This window comes from Camellia sinensis, chromosome 5 (assembly GCF_055761805.1).
Source record: "Camellia sinensis isolate YWXY chromosome 5, ASM5576180v1, whole genome shotgun sequence".
NCBI classification, from domain to species: domain Eukaryota; kingdom Viridiplantae; phylum Streptophyta; class Magnoliopsida; order Ericales; family Theaceae; genus Camellia; species Camellia sinensis.
In genome coordinates this window covers 103341804-103359143 of record NC_138965.1, presented here as the reverse complement: position 1 = coordinate 103359143, position 17340 = coordinate 103341804, and the positions used below count along the sequence as shown (strand labels likewise).

The 17340-nt window shown below is 38.0% G+C and overlaps 1 long non-coding RNA gene across 1 annotated transcript; it reads left to right on the top strand.

Annotated features, from left to right (window-relative positions):
* The first annotated feature begins 14886 nt into the window (after positions 1–14886).
* Positions 14887–17109, top strand: LOC145790173 (uncharacterized). The gene is made up of 2 exons (XR_014328826.1): positions 14887–15051; positions 16873–17109. It is a non-coding gene; the product is annotated as an uncharacterized LOC145790173 (long non-coding RNA).
* The last annotated feature ends 231 nt before the right edge of the window (positions 17110–17340 follow it).

The following is a 17340-nucleotide window of genomic DNA, read 5'->3' as shown; positions in this document are numbered from 1 at the left end:
GGATAATGTGATGTGATCGGGGGGTGAACCACCTGCGGATGGCGCTCGATTTACTCCAGATGTGGTGTATGGCACACACTATTTTGAGCATTTGTGAATGCTAGTTTTGTACATGCTGACTTGGGTATTGGGTCAGTCTTGTTGTGTTGTTTTGAGTCTGTTTTGAGTCAGTCCTTTTGTTTCAGGTCTGTCTTGTTGTATCGAGTCAGTCCTGTTTTGTTAAGAGTCGGGTGATTCCGGGGGTGTTACATCGGATATCACTATTTTGCTTTGTGTTTGTCCTTTTGAGTCTGTTTCTGCCATGGAGCCAGTTGTGCCAACAGATTTGAATGAACAGCAGTGATTTTCACACTCTTGTGTTTGCTTCTGCCGTGTGCCAGTTGTGCCAGAAGTATTGAATGGAATGACAATGCTCTTCGCCTGCCTTTTCTGTGCCTTGAAATCATTGTATCGACCTAAGTTTTTTTCAAAACTTTTTTTGAACACTGCGGTGAAAACGAAGAGGAAGGAATTCCTCGGGATTTGCAAAATTTTGATCATTTTAGAGAAAGAGAGGCATGCTAAGCCCTTAATGATTGAGATCATGCTTGTTAATGTGAGTACTGAGAAGGACCCTGGCTTGATCCAGATTGGTTCTACACTGTCTTCGGCGCGAGCGATTTGTCGCTTTCTTAAAAAATTTCAAAAAATGTTTTGCGCGGTCCTGCGAAGACCTGTGTGGAATCGCTCTTGAGATTGTGCAGCCTAGGATCGCCCTCAGCCTCGAAACTCAACCCCTTCGCTCCCAAACCTTGAACTTGAATTCAGAAGGTTCAACGGTCAACTACGATGTGAAGCCTGTGTGGCCTGATTTGAAGCAGCCCATAAATTAGGGGCAGGGAAGTCAGACCAAGAAGATCAGATGTCATCAAAAGAAGCTTGCAAGGCTAGATCAAAAGTATCCCTGGAACTAGGTGCAAAAATGCCAGATGTGTTCGAAGAGCCGAAGATTGGTCGTCCTGCAAATCAATGAAGACCGGCAAGAACGCCAAATCCCAGAGGGAGGGAAGAGAAAGTATTGTTAAAGAAAAATTGAGTTCCGATCTACAACACTAGGGGCAAATCCAGCCCCCATGGGATGGACTCCTGCACTGTCAGCGAACAACAGTCACTCTCCTGGATTCAGACGAATTCGAGATCTCAGAACCATTTGACATGGACAAAGCTACACTTTTACCCTTGAGAGGCTCGCTGGGTCGAAAACCTGGAAGGGCGACCCAGGCAAAAGTTAGAGCAAGGAAAAAAGGAAAAGAACAAAAAAAAAAAGAAAAGAAAAGAAAAAAAAAAGAGAAGAAAAGAAAAAAAAAGAAAAGAAAAAAAAGAAAGAGAAGAAAAGATAAAAAAAATGAAAAGAATTGAAAAGAAAAGAAGAACAAAGCTCGCAAGGTCGAAAACCCGCAACGGGCGCCTTGACAAAAGTTAGAGCCTAAAAAGGAGAGGTTAATACCCGAGTGTACCTTACCCCGAACTACGTAAGGCTTGATTCCCATGTTTGGGATACGTAGGCAACTTCATCTTGAAGTCCAGCCACAAACACTTCAAATTCAACTGTGTCCATGTGATGGTTCTAGTCATCTTTGTCTTTTCTGTATCCGGGAGTTCGGTTGCAATCATCACTCTGAGGACTGATTACAATACACTACGGTGCCATTCAGACAAGGGGCAACTTTCTGTTGCCATTCAATGCGCTGCGGTGCCGTGCAAACAAGGGGCAACTTTCCGTTGCCATGTAGCTCTCTTCGAGCAAGGGGGCAATTTTCCTCCAAATCCGAGGTTGTGCGTCTCAAGAGTGGGTTCCGCGCTTGTTAAGCATCGGCCGTTTGCAAAAATAGTTTTTGAGAATTTTTACTGAGGTTGACTAATTTTCTCGAAAATTGTTCCATCTTTTCCAAAAACTGGACCATTTCTTGGACCCAAAAAAGGAAAATTTTCAGTGCTCATAGCCTGACTTGCATGATTTTCAAATCAAAAATCGAACAAGTATGTTAATCTAAACTCTCATATTGGTCAAAATTGTTTTCGTAGAAAACCAAAAAATGGTCAAAATGATGAACTAGGGGCACAGTTGAGTCAGGCTTCCTGTCTTTTCCCCATTTTCAACATACTTGCCAAGAAGGGCACTCTACCTGCCAGAAAAGGGCACAACTGAAGTCAACAACAAAGGGCTGAAAGCTCTCTCATCCTCCAAGCAACGAGGAATCAAGTCAAGTACGAAGCACGAACTGGAATGGGGCGAGATGTTCCACTCCCTCATCTGGACAGATCTAACCACGTCCAAACTCCCCAGCAGGCCATCATCAACCGATGTTAGCTGCAGATTTGCTACACACCCAGTTGTAGCACAACCCCTCTGTGGGAGGAATTCACTGTTGTGAACAAGAATCAAAAGCTGGTAGAATACCAGGGGCAAGAGCCCACAATTTCCAGCTTATCCATCAACCACCCAGGGGAGGGATGAAAAACGAGAGATTAAATAATAGAGAGATGTGCGCTGAGAGAAAAAGCGAGAAAAGGGTTTTGAGAGAAAAATCGAGCTTGAGAGCCGAGTGATGTGAGAATCACAAATAAGAAAGGGTGGGAATAATACCCGGTGAAACAGGCTCCCTGTGCACGTCTGAGTGTCGTGTCTTTTTGTTTTATCTCGATTCTTGTTTTGAGTCGTTCCGAGCGTGTCTCGACGTGTTTAGGTTGTGTACCTTTTGTTTTCCGTTGTTGAGTCTTTCTCGCTGTGTTCAGTTGTAGGCTCAATACCTGGTCGAAAACTCATATCTCAATTTCAAAAATAAATCATCTTGTGCTCAGAGTGCTGTGCCATTCTCCACATTTGTGCAAAACAGTATCTGTTCTTTCATAAAACTGCAGGGTCCACCCCCGATAAGTGTGAACAGTAGAACAAGGACCTATCTGAAGCTATGTAGGTTCCACACTGCAAAGCAAAAGAAAAAAAGGAAAATTTGGAGCATCTTAGGGTGTTCCAGCTTTGGCAAGATCCGAGACTGCATTTCAGGTGCACCTTCCCAGACCTCGCCATTTCTCTGGAGTATGAGTGTATCTCGACCCCAAGTGTAAGCCTGCTTCAAGTCAGAATGGCAATTAAAGCAGCAACAGATGTTATCTCTTGCCAACATAAACAGGGTGTGCCCTTTTTGAGCTGAGTGTGTTACAAAGTCCTCCGAAAGGTAAATCGGAGGCACCAGAGTACATGTTTGATGCCCTTCCATTGCATAGAATATGTTTTCTTTCGATTCTGCATAGAATATGCTTTCAATATTGCATAGAATATGCTCCTGTTTTTTTGCATAGAAAATGCTCGTATCTTTTGCATAGAAAATGCACTCTTCCATACTTGCATAGAAAATGCACCTCATTTGCATAGAACATGCATTCACTCGCGCTATCATGCGCACCTTACTTGCACTTGTTAGTGCATTGTATTTTGTTTGCGCTATTTTGCGCATCGCACTTGTTAGTGCATTAGATTTTGTTCGCGCTATTTTGCGCATCGCACTGTTTTGTGCATTACATTTCCTTCGCGCTATTTTGCACATCGCACTATTTTGTGCATTGCATTTGTTCGCGCTATCTTGCGCACCTTACTTGCACTTGTTAGTGCATTGTATTTTCTTCGCGCTATTTTGCGCATCGCACTGTTTTGTGCATCACATTTCCTTCGCGCTATTTTGCGCATCGCACTATTTTGTGCATTGCATTTGTTCGCGCTATCTTGCGCACCTCAATTGCACTTGTTAGTGCATTGCATTTGTTTGCGCTATTTTGCGCATCGCACTGTTTTGTGCATTACATTTCCTTCGCGCTATTTTGCGCATCGCACTATTTTGTGCATTGCATTTGTTCGCGCTATCTTGCGCACCTTACTTGCACTTGTTAGTGCATTGTATTTTCTTCGCGCTATTTTGCGCATCGCACTGTTTTGTGCATTTCAATCCATCGCACTGTTTTGTGCATTTCAAAGTTGTTCGCGCTGTTCTGCGCATCGCACTGTTTTGTGCATTTCAAAGTTGTTCGCGCTGTTCTGCGCATCGCACTGTTTTGTGCATTTCAAAGTTGTTCACGCTGTTTTGTGCATCGCACTGTTTTGTGCATTTCAAAGTTGTTCGCGCTGTTCTGCGCATCGCACTATTTTTGTGCATTTCATTGTATTGTTCGCGCTGTTCTGCGCATCGCACTGTTTTGTGCATTTCAAAGTTGTTCGCGCTGTTCTGCGCATCGCACTGTTTTGTGCATTTCAAAGTTGTTCGCGCTGTTTTGTGCATCGCACTATTTTTGTGCATTTCAAAGTTGTTCGCGCTGTTCTGCGCATCGCACTATTTTTGTGCATTTCAAAATTCATTCGCGCCGTTTTGCGCATCGCACTGTTTTGTGCATTTCAAAGTTGTTCGCGCTGTTCTGCGCATCGCACTGTTTTGTGCACCTCACTTGCATCTTGCATGCATTCTATCGCGCTATCTTGCGCACCTCACTTGTACTTGTTAGTACATTGCATTGTTTTGAATACAAACCGGCTTCGCGTAGCGTATAAGTCCAACTTTCAAAATCGGCTTCGCGTAGCGTATAAGTCCAACTTTCAAAATCGGCCTCGCGTAGCGTATAAGTCCAACTTTCAAAACCGGCTTCGCGTAGCGTATAAGTCCAACTTTCAAAACTGGCTTCGCGTGGCGTATAAGTCCAATTATCAAAGTCTTCCTGCATATCATTTGCATCATGCCCCTGAACTACGCTGGTTTGATTCCTTGCAAAGGGATACGTAGGCAGCCTGTGGGCACAACCATTTATTTATCGGTATTTTGTTTGTTTGTCCAAGTCTTCGGCCTTGTCAAAAATGGGTCGTCTCTGGGCTTTGACATTCACTCCCGTCATTGTTATGACTTTCGAGTTCTGTCAAAGAGGGGCAACTGTAGACACCCCATTTTTGACCGCCCTTAAGACTTGGGCACTACTGATGGTTTGCTCGGTGTTGAGAGATGTGCAGGGCAAAGATTCAGTTTCTTCGGCAAGGAGAGAGGCAAATCCTTCAAAACACTTTGTTTAGGGGTTTGGAGTTGAAGAAGAGAGGAAAGGGGAGGAGAAAACTAGTTTGGGAGAAGTTCGGCATGGATCCGGGTAGAAGCGAGTCGAGCAGCCTTCGCTGAATCGGGCTTTTCTATCTGTACGCTTGGAGTTTAGCTATGGGGCCACCACCGTCGGAAAGCTTACTTCCGGGGCTTCATTTTGAACTCAAGAATCTCCTAGAGCCAAGTCCGGGTGGGGGAGATATGATCAGTTGAAGTCGGGCATCATCCCGGTTGGATCGAATCTGCGCGGCTTCACGAAAAAGGGCATAACTTTTTGCACAGAAGGAATTTTAATGCAAGGTTTGCGCCATTGGAAGCTAACTTCCGGGGCTTCAATCTGGACATCCACCGGCACTTTTTTGACCTCACCGGCCACCCATCGGCACTCTGTTTGTGCCGGCCGGCAATTTATTGTGCCGACCGGCACTTTATTGTGCTGACTGGCAATTTTTGCTAGCCGACGACCTTCCGGAGCATTCTGCAGATTGAGTGGATTCCAGCTGTGCCAGCTGGAATGCACAGAATTGATCCCCCACGTGCATGCGTGTTTGTTTTGCACCTTGTGAGCTTTTGAACCCCCTAACCTTCTAGAAGCTTGAACCTTTTGGCCAAGCTTCTTGGAGAAGCTTGGCCAGCTGTTTTAGCTTCCTCTAGAAGCCTTGCACCCCCCTTGAACCCCTTGGCCCCTTTGAAGCTTGTCTTAGAAGCTTAGCATTGCTTATATAAGCACCTCTCCTCCTCCTTTGTTTAGGTTGGATTTTTGGAACAAAAAAAACCAGAGATATATAGATATATCTGATATACATACACACAACCCTTGATCTCTCTCTATATCTCTCCCATTCAACCATCAAACACCCTTGTTCTTGGGCCATTTCTTCATCAACTCATAGCACAAGGCATCCAACGCCTATTCCAGCAGCTTGAGGCTGTCCTCCAGAGGTTAAAAGCTCCCAAACCCGGTCCAAAGGTTGCTAAAGATTGGTTCTACAAGGGTGAGTCCCACTTTCCCTCTTTCGTGCATTTTATTGGCCTATATCTTAGCCCCTTGTGGTTACATCTTTGGGCTCCGACCCAAACTTCAAATCATCATATTTTGAGGTCCTCTTCATGTTTGATTGAGGACCTCTTGCTGTTTGAGGACAGTAGCTTGCACTTGCTTCATTACCCCTCTTAAATGCCCTAATCTTGCATGTTATTTTTGGCCTATGTGTAATCTGGTTTTGAGCCTGATGTAAACTGAAGATAGGCTTATTTTGAGCCCTTATTCAACATTGAAGAAGGGCTCAACACTGTTTGGGACTTCCATGTTGTACTTCCCTTTATATCCTCTTTTTGGTCCCATTTTTGTATGTCTTGGCAGCCCCTGATGTTGCTGTTTTTGGGCTGAGGTCCGAACTCAAAACAGCCATATTTTGACCCCCTTGTCATGTTTTATTAAGGGTCTTTGGCTGTTTGTTGAATATTTTGTGTACTTCATGTTATAGCCCTCTTGTGGCCTTAATCTTGCATAAATTGTTTGCCATGCTTGTATCTGTTTTTGAGCCTTGCCATGAACTGTAAATGTGCATATTTTGGGCCCCTCTTCAATGTTGTTGAAGGGCCCTAACATGTTTGGGGACAGCAGCTGTGAGTTGCTTCATAATCGCATGTTTAGGGCCGTTTTTGTATGCCATTTTAGCCCCATCTTTGCTTGCTGATTGGCCATGTCATAAACTGTAAAAATGCTTGTCTCAGAGCTGTCTTGCTTCTGTCTTCATGCTCCATGTCCATATTATGCATGCTTTGTATAGCTGTAAGCCATTTCGGGTGCCTAATTTCGCATTTCGGGAGGAATTCCATGCATCGGGCATACTTTCGCCTCATTTCGGGGCTGTTTTGCCCCTCATTTTGCTGCTGAAATCCCATTGGCATGTTTGCATATCATTTCCATGTCATTGCATTGCGTATGCCATTGCCTCGGTTTGCGTGCCCGTGCGCACGCATTTCGAGGCACTTCATTTTCATTCATCGGCCTCTTATGTGAGTGTGGCTGAGGCTCTCTCATGTTAGTATAAGTCCATGTTGCATTCTATATGCCATTTTAGCCATTGCATTGCATATGCCTTTGCCTCGGTTTGCGTGCCCGTGCGCACGCATTTCGAGGCACTTCATTTTCTTCCATTGGCCACTGTTTTGGGCCTAACTAGAGCTGCCTAATTCATGTATAAGTCCATCTTTCATCTATTTGCATTGCCATATGTATGCTTGTATGCTTGCATAAGTGCCTTGCCATGCCATGTTGCATTCTTAGCTTGTATGCCTAGGTTGCATTGCATCTTGCATGCATTCCTTGTCCCTTGACTTGGGTGATAGGGATTGGGAGTTTTGTTTGATTGGTTTGCATACATTTGAAATCAAAGTTGCATACTTGGTTCTTTGGGCCATCATGCATGGAAATGCGTGATTGGTGGCCCGGGAACCGAGGCACATGTCCCTTTGAGTCGTTACAATGATAAGGGATATGGTCGATGCATACATGCCTTGAATTGCGCTGCCATGCCTCGTTTTGCCCTCTGTTGCTGTGAATTGCAGGTCCAGCAGACTTTCTTTGCCGACCGGCAGTGTAAGGTGCCGGTCGGCAACCTTTTCTCTGCCGACAGATTCAATTTTGTGCCGATGGACATATACCAGTGCCGGTGGTGATTCCACTCAGCCGGTGGTACTCCCCAGTGCCTAAGGAAGCAGTCCTGAAATTTTGGCAGCCTCCAGAGGAGCACAGGAAAGAAAACAGAGGCAGCCTACGCATGGCGGCGCGCTTCCCGAGGCGGTTTACTGTTTTCTTAGAATAATTAAATTAGTTAATTTGTAATATTAATTAGCTTGCGTAGTTAGTTAATTTGTAATATTTATTTGGTCCCTCCGAGCGAGGGCAAACTTGTAATAAGTGTGGGTGTGTGTGTGCATGTCTTCCAACCCCCACTTCTTTCTCCCTTTTATTTACCTGCTTATGATGGTAGATTAGGGCACATTTATTTTAGCATACCTTATGCTATGCATGCGTGCATTCATGCATTTGTTGACATGCATCAGGCTCGGAACATCACGCTAACTGCATTTGTATTTCAAATTCTAAACCGAATATGTGATAATTGTGCATTTTCACATGCCATGTTTAGGGTTAGCCGAGCCCGCCTAGATTGCATTTTTGCATGTGATGCATTAGCCATTTTTAACATGAACTAGGGCATGCATGTTTGCTAACTAGTTTTCTGTTTTGGCTCGGAGTACAATGTAAGTGCTTTCGCTTTAGCATCTCGCATGCGTGTGAATGTTAACATGACAGTATGCTTGCCATGCGGCTAAATGCTTATGTGATATAACTGCTTGAATGCCTGTGGATGGAGGTTGAATTACCTAAATTGGAAGAATGCATTAAAACTGCGATTTTTAAGCCCACTAGATAGTGGCAAAACCATCTTTTCCAAAAGCCCACTTGAAGGTGGCAAAACCTGCATTTTAGCCTACTTACGAGTAGCAAACCATTTTCAAAACAAACATGAAATGTTTTGTTCCAATTTGGGCGATTTGGTCTATACTTGTTTGCTGCGCGCATAACATAGTAATTCTAGGCTAATAACCGGTTTAAGAACACATAAAGTTTTCAAAAACGGATATCACGGTTAGTAGAGGCCGGTCTTCGGACCGGGCGAAAGGGGGTGCTCATAGCTGACCTTCCCCGATCGTACCCAAGCTCCCGAGCCGAGACAACTCCGGTGATGACGGACATGTGGCCTTCGGCACCGAGTCAGGGTTTCCTAAATTTCCCCATTTTAAAAATATTTAGGTGGCGACTCTGTATCTGGCAAAGCAGTCCATGTTTGGCACTACTTTCTCAAAAATCTGTTTCTCAAAACGATTTGCCAGATTTGGACTCTTTGGTTCAGATTAAGAACCGTGACACAAATCGAGTCCGAACTGTAGCACGAGGTCCCACGCGGGCGCGTCTACAATTAGATATAGTGATACAATATGATATGTTTGGACCTAAGGTTGTTTTGATATATGATTGGGCTTGAGGCCGTTGTGATATTTGTGGGCCCAAGGCCATTTTGATATATGTAGGCCTGAGGCCGTTTTGTTACATGGTGGGCCTAAGGTTGTTTTGTAAATATGATTATGAATAATGTTGTGAATGATATAATTTTGGAAGAGTATTGTGTTATACTTCTTTTAAATCTAGATTATTCACTTGATTCTCTTCACTTTATTATTACTCATTGAGTTTCACTCACTCCGTATTTTATATGTATGTAGGTGATCAACCCGGGAACCAACCTTAGGTCCACCTCAGAAGTTCTTTTGTGAACCTGCTATGTCAAGCCACCTAAGATGTGCCTCTATGTCGAGGCTTTAACCTTGTATTGTTAGAATTTTGTATTTTATTGAATTTACGTATATGTGTGTGAGATCTATATAAGCCTTGTTATTGTACATGTAAATATGGAAAGTGTAGTTAAATGTTTTAATTATTGTAGTCGTCATGTATGCACAAGCTCAGTGGACATTATTATTATTTTTTTATTTTATTTTGCTTCCGCTTTAGGCCCTAATATGATTTTAATATTGTGAAATTTTGTTTTGAGGCCTAAGTACAGGCCGATCATGGACCAAACTTTTAGAGGCGGGTTTGGGTCGTGATAGGTTGGTTGCTTGGTTTTCAAACTTTTGTTGTCCAAAATTTTACTCCTCCGCTCGAGCAGCACTTCCTACGCTCAAGTGGGCTTTATGAACTCTCAGTAATTTTGCAGGTCTGCAAAACTACTGAGAGAGTGTATTCTATGCTCGAGCGTTGGTCTGTTGTCTGCAAAACTATTAGGAGTGTGCATTCTGCGCTCGAGCGTCACTTCTTGCACTCGAGCGGACTGTGCGTATATCAATTCGTAAAAGTCACTTTTTACATCACCTTTTCATATCTATTTCTCTCAAAACCCTAGATAGGGACCCTCTCTCTCCAAAACCTATATTCTGTCTACATTTTTACCTAGATCTGGTGGTTTCTCTACCCTACTCTCTTTAATAAAAAGGTAGAGTATCTCAAGGGCTACATTTCTATCTGAATAGAGTTGTGTTTGAGCATCTTTGAAGTTTTCTTCTTGCTTTGCTCGTCTTTTAGCTTTCAGGTAGGGACTTTCTACACTTTCTCATGATTTTTAACTTAGCTATTTATTGTTAATGTTGGGATTTGGAGGATTTTAGACAAACCTAGGGTTTTGGTTTAAAACCCAAAGAGGGGTTTTCAAATGCAGGTATCGAAAATGATTATAGGTGTAGATATGAGGATGTGTTGTGTTAAATTTGTTGATTTTGACACTTGGATTGGATTTTGGAAGAAAATGGAGTTTTGTCCTAAAATATTTCAAATAATTATTTTGTATAAATAATGGAACTAGTATTAGGAATGTGAAATTGGATAGACGTTATATAAATGCTGGAGGTGGATACGTGTTATCTCTCATCTTTGGGAATTTGGATAGTTTATCTGTCTTGGAGATTGTGTATCTGTTTTAGGCTATCGGTGGAGGATAACTATGATTGTTGTTGAAATTCCAGGAGGATTACGTGAATTGAAACTAATCTCTTATCTGTTGTCATTGAATATGACCATGTCTTTAATACATTGTAAATGTATGATGTTTGAGAGAAGAAAGTGGATGTACTCCATGTTTGGGAGAAGAAATGGGATGGACTCCATTGAATTAAGTTGGCCTGCATGTTCAGGGTGAAAGTCCCAAAAACCACACGTATACATGGGTGCCGATTCCCGCAGACAAAATTTTCGTAAAAGGGCAAATTGAAGTGTTTGTATAATGGTTATGTTGGTTAGAGAACCACGGAGTTGTAGCCTCAGTTGGGTAGTCTAGATAACTATGGACATGACTTATGAATTGAGGTAAAATGAATTGACATGAAATGACTTGAGATATAAAACTTGGCATATTATGATCTTATAAATTATGAATGATTTTATCACAGGCATTGTATATCCACATCATAATTATATCTTTGTTAAGATTCATATATTGTGTTAGATTGCTTCTACTAGGCTTTGGCTCACCCTACTTGGGAAAAACTATTTTCAGGTGCTGGTGATATATCCCCGCCAAGGACTTAGCTTGGGAGAACAATGGAGTTGAAGGCTCAATTTTGTTTATTTTGTGTTTAAATTTTTTACAAGCCTAGGATTTTATTTGTATTGAGCTTCTGACTCATTTTGTTGTAACCAAGCACGGTCTTGGAAAGATGTAAGCCTTTAGGCATATGAATATATGTTTAGCTTTCATTCCTTATTACTACTTGTAACACATGTTGTAGATTCAGAATGAACTATTTATGAATGTACATCGCATGTGTCACATTTTGTATACTAACTCTAATTAATGAAAGCTTTTTATTTCACTCATATCACTTTGTACTAGTTGTTTGGAGTTGGATTGTGTAATTATTTTGGGGGCGTTACAGGTTATGTAGATTGACTACAGTGGTGATATGGTGTATAGACCGGCGATAGTGAAAATAAAACGATGACGACATTCAAATAACGATTGCAGTGGTGGCGGTCGATGATGACGACAACAACGACAACAACAACGACAATGGTAGTGGTGGGTAGATGACAATGTTGACGGTGGTAGTGACGGGTGGACGACGACGACGACAGTAGACAATGGTGATGTGAAACTTTTGGAAAAATAGTAGAAGGGGAGAGAGAGAAAGAAAGAGAGAGAAAGGATAAAAAAACTTGAAAAGTAATAATTTAATGAGGCAAGATAGATAATGTAAGACCTATTAATGTATTCAAAAAGTTAATAGGACTTAATGATATTCAAATATATTTAATGGGACTAATCAATAATTACCCCATAATGTGAAACCCAGTAAGCCCAAGCTCAACAACTACATGCAATCCTCATAATAGAGGAGAAATAAACGAGTTCAGATATTCTAGAGTAATCATGTAAAGTGATCCTCTATAGTGATCCTAGGAAAGCGTCGCGTGTCCCAGTTTTAAAATGAAGGGTTGAGATTACCCTTCACCAAGATGACGTCGTTTTGGTGAAGAAAAAAAAGTTATTTGTTTCAGTTCATTAAATCCAATGTGTGTGTGTATGTGTGTGTGAGAGAGAGAGAGAAAGGGTTGCAAAAGAAGTTCACTGCCAGTACCCTCCTTGTTGGTGCCATATCTGGCCAACTCTCTTTCCTTTATTCTTCTTCTCCCTCCTCCCTTTCTTCTTCTCCCTTTCAATTCGATCATTTTGTTTAAATTTTAATTATTATTTTTTTGTGTATATCTTAAAGGCAAGTGTTCCAAAATTATTAAAAGAATGATCAATCTAAAACTAAATTTAAAATACGAAAAATATCATTTAAGTGAAAGGTAGGGAAAATATTTACAAATTATTGAAAAACTTTGCTAGTATGTTAAAAGTGAAATATATAAAGTTTTCCTTGACATTGATATTTATTTTTAAACTTTTCACTTATTTATTATTATTATTTTTAAATATAGAGATCGAACTGTTTAACTTTAAATAATAAAAATTAAAATAAAATTTTAATAAAATTATAAAAGTTAAAAATATAATTAATCCAACTAAAACTCAAAGGTATGGTTTGGGAAGAGGGTTTGGGGTTTTTTTTTTTTTTTTTTTTTGTTAAAATAGTCACAAAAAACAAATTAAGTTTTTTAATCCAATAAGATAAAGCATCACATTCAATCCATAATCATTATATTTTTTCTTTCAAAAAAAATTAAAAAAATCAAAAGTCTTTCCAAAATCAAACTTTTTAACTCCAAATTAAAATAGTCAAAAAAAGTCAAAAATATAAAAAATCAACCCACTTCTCAAATCTTGCCAAATAAAATAAAATAAAAATGATAACATGTGAACAGTATTAATTTCTCAACCGACAAAATTTGAAAGATAAACATGACTCTACTTGAAAGAGAAGAACATTGACCACGGTATTTCTCCAGCTATCCATATATCGTTGTCAGTGCATTGTGTCGTGTGATTTTCAATTTGGGGTAGGGTGTTTCTTCGGTGCACATCTTAATGACATTGAGAAAATTTAAGAGGTTGATAGATTCTATCACTTATTTTATTTTGATGATTTAGATTATTCATATTTTAAAATTTATGGAGTATAATATTTATATGAAAAATAAGATAATTAAATATCAATAATTATATGTTTTAATCAAATTTATAATATAAAAAATAAATGATTATTTTTAAAATTATATTTGTCATCTATATTTCTAAAACAAATATGATTCAAATATATAATTACTAATATCTAATTATTTTATTTTTTTACATGAATATTTTACTCGACAAATCTAAAAAAGTGAATGGTTCGAATTACCGGAATCGATTTCAAAATAAGTCTATCAAGTCGGCCTCGTTTGTCAACCATATATTTTAGCTATAACGTCAAAAAGTCAACATAAATTGTTACATCATTCTCTTTATTTTTCAGCACATTTTTTTGTGAAATATCAAAAAATTATTAAAACAACCTATTTCTAAACGTGACATGCGCCCTCTCAAGTTGATATGACAATTTTAGAGATGCCAAACCTTTTAAAATTATGTAAGAGTATCTCAGCATTAACAAATTGTTTTTTTGCTCTTGAAACAATGCGGTATAGTCCTTCAACTTGATATTCATTGGTTAAAATAGTGAGATTCAATATTTTTTGTGTTTTTGAGAAATAATTTGATAGGTGTCTAGTAATAAATGTTGTGAAACAATACTCTAAGGACATATTTGTGAAAACCCACATTTTATTATTTTTAAAAGAAGATAAATAAATAAATTAATTAATTTTATCTAGAGTCTATCTGAAATATGTATTAGTGTAAAAGTTAGTTTTAAATTAATTCAATTCAATCACTAACAAGGAAAAAAATAATAATAATAATAAATAAATAAATAAATAATAATAATTTTGTGGGTGTTTAATATTTGTTATTTATAAATTATTTTATTAAGGATTTATTTTAGAATTAGAAATTGAACGTCCAAATAGCCTAAGGAGGTGAAATTGATAAGTTAAATCAGTTTAATTTCAAGTATTGGACCCTATGAAAGTGTAATTAAATATTCGATTCAGTTTAATAAAACTAAGGTTTGATCAATTGGGTCCGAATTGGAGTTAATTGAGTTGTGAGGTTTGATAATTTAGATTATTATGAACTAAATTTATTTATGAGATGCTCAATTGAATATGTAATTTATAGATGAAGATTTTGAGTTTGATCTGAAATTGAAGGCCGTAAAGGTTTGAGAAACCAAAATTGATGAGCTCAATAAGTTTAATTTGATATTTGGAACCTTTTGGGAGTTTGATTTGAAATCTGATTCAGAATGATAAAAATTTAACAAAATTAATTGGGAAGTCAAATTAGACCAATTAAATTATGTGGGATTTGTGATTATGTTGATTAATTTAATTATGTGTTAATCAAGATTTATTAAAATTAAGTGTTGCTCAATTAAATTAAGCAAAAATATAAATTGAATTATGTAAGAGTCTAGAAGTGAGAGTGTTTATGGGTGTGGGTGTATTGAGAAATCTGCTGTGGGTGTGTGTGCATGTGAGTGATGTGCTGGAGCTTCAATGAAATATGTTAGTGTCCATGTGCACACGTGGTGTGTAATGAAAGAATGAGGTGTATGTAATGTGCATTGTGCTGAGAGCATTTCCCCCCCCAAAAAAAAAAAAAGAAAAAAAAAAGGGTTTAGGAGTTGAGACATTGTAGAGAGAGAGATTTCAAAGCTTAGAATTCATGTGCTGGAAATGGTAAAGAAAGGTTAAGGAAATAGCTTGGGAAAGTGAAGAATTGAAGAGGAGTTAAAGATTTGGTCAAGGATTCATTAATTGAAGATTTTAGTAAGAAAACCCTATCAACCCTCTCATTTCTTTTTATTAGTGAAACTTTCAGATTACTTCATTGTGATTAAAATGACTACTCATAAATAGAAATTTTATATATATGTGTAGGAATTTTGTGATGAAAATAGTCTGTTTTAAACCTGTCAGAATGTTACCCGAATTTTTAGACAATTTTATACTCAAAATTTCAAGATGATTTCTTCTACAAAGTTGTTGATAATGATGTCTAGTTCATCCAAGAATTTTGCCAACAATTTTTGAGCTTTCTACGAATTTATACAAATTTTTAACTAAATCTGAAACTGTGATGAAAATAGTCTAATTTGAATCTGCCAGAATGTTGCTCGAATTTTTAGACAATTTTACACTCAAAATTTCGAGATTATTTCTTCTACAAAGTTGTTGATAATGATGTCTAGTTTATCCAGAAATTTTGGTATCAATTTTTGAGCTTTTTATGAATTTATACAAATTTTTAACTAAATCTGAAACTGTGAGACAGATTTTACCATGTATTTGAAAATTTATTTAAAATTTTATACTAAGCCAAATCTGGTAATTTCTAACTAAAAGATGAAATTTGAGAAGTCTAGTTTCATGATAAATTTTTATATTATGGGTTTGATCTATAAATTTAAGCATGGAATTAAAATAAGGAAATGTGATAAATCTGTGTGATAAAATTTCTGAGAATTTTACAGAATTATTTATAACTTATTTTTGGGAATTTATTTCTGAAAAATAACCCAAACATATTTATTGAATATTAGAACTGTATAAATAATTTATTTATAATTTTTATTACCTAAGGTATAACCTGAAAATTTCTAGACAGGTTTAAGATCATCACTTCAATTATTTATTTGGATAAAAATCAGTTATTGTGTTGGTCCAATCCATCAAATATAGTAATCCATGTATGGGTGTATTGTGGTTTATTTAATATTGTGGTAGTCTAATCTTGTAAATTAAAAATCCATGCACGTGTGTGACTTTGGTTTATTTTCTTTGTATCCAAATTATTATTTCATACCATGATTTAAATAAATTGTTTATTTAAATGCTGTACATTTATTTATTATTGTGTGACATGTGTAATATTTTATGTTGGGATTTTTAATGAGTTGGTATAACATCATTTGTGATTAAAAATTAGAATTATTTGTGATTAATATCAAAATTAACTGAAAGGATTAAAGGCACATACAAAGTTAACAATTAACGGTTAATACTAGTTTTCAGAGTGAGTCTTGGTTTTAAAGAGAGTATGAAATCAAGGGATTGACGGTTAATACCGATTGTTCAGAGTGAGCCCTGGTTTTGAGAATTCTCACGTAAATTGTGTTGCGAAACTCTAAGATGGCACGGGACTTTTTTGACCCCTTTTCGGTATTCGGTTTTGGAATAAGGGTGGATGTGCAGGTGGCACACAGGGAGGTTACTTACCCCTGGCAGACCGTTTCCTTGGGGTAGACCACGGATGCCACTACTTGGGTATATAACTCCGGACGCGGGCATCCCTGGTAGTTACGGTTGGTAACACTTAAATATTTGACAAAGAGAGGGTTTCAAATTAACCGTTGCCATGCTTAGTGGTTGGTAAGTTAAATCTCTTTGGTGAGATTTCGAGTGTCACCTAATTTATTAAAATTACTGAAATTATTCTAATGGTTGTAATTTCTGTGTATAATTATATTGTTATCTCATGTTTAGAACATTATTATTTTTCTCTTAAAAAGAATGGTAGGTTAGTTACGTTTTCTTACTGTGTTGCAAAGCTCATGGCATATATTTTGTTACCCTGGCGTTTCATGCCAGATTATGTCGAAGAAGGGACTGAGGCTGAAATTGGAGCTGCTGCCAATATCGAACCTTGGCTGACTTAGAGTCAAGATTTTATCAAAATAAAATCCTGTTATCCCTTGTATTAGGATTTAACTATGTTGTGACGTTGTGTGTGAACTTGTAGTTTTATTTTGTTGTTGGACTTTGACCATGTAAGAACTTAAAAGTTCCTAATTAGTAGTTAAAACTTTATCTAGCGAGTTATCGTTATTTAAATCTTATGACGTTTCCAAAAAAAAAAAAATTGGGGCGTCACAACATTTGATTAGTAAGACTATAATATAGGATTTAAATTGTGAGTCTATGAACTCACAATCTCATGTTTAATTGCACATTTTATTAACCAGATTACATGTACAACAGATATTCAATCTGACATAATTAACAAATTTTTAATATTGAGAGGGGCTAGGATTATAATTTCAAGTATGAAAGAAGAAA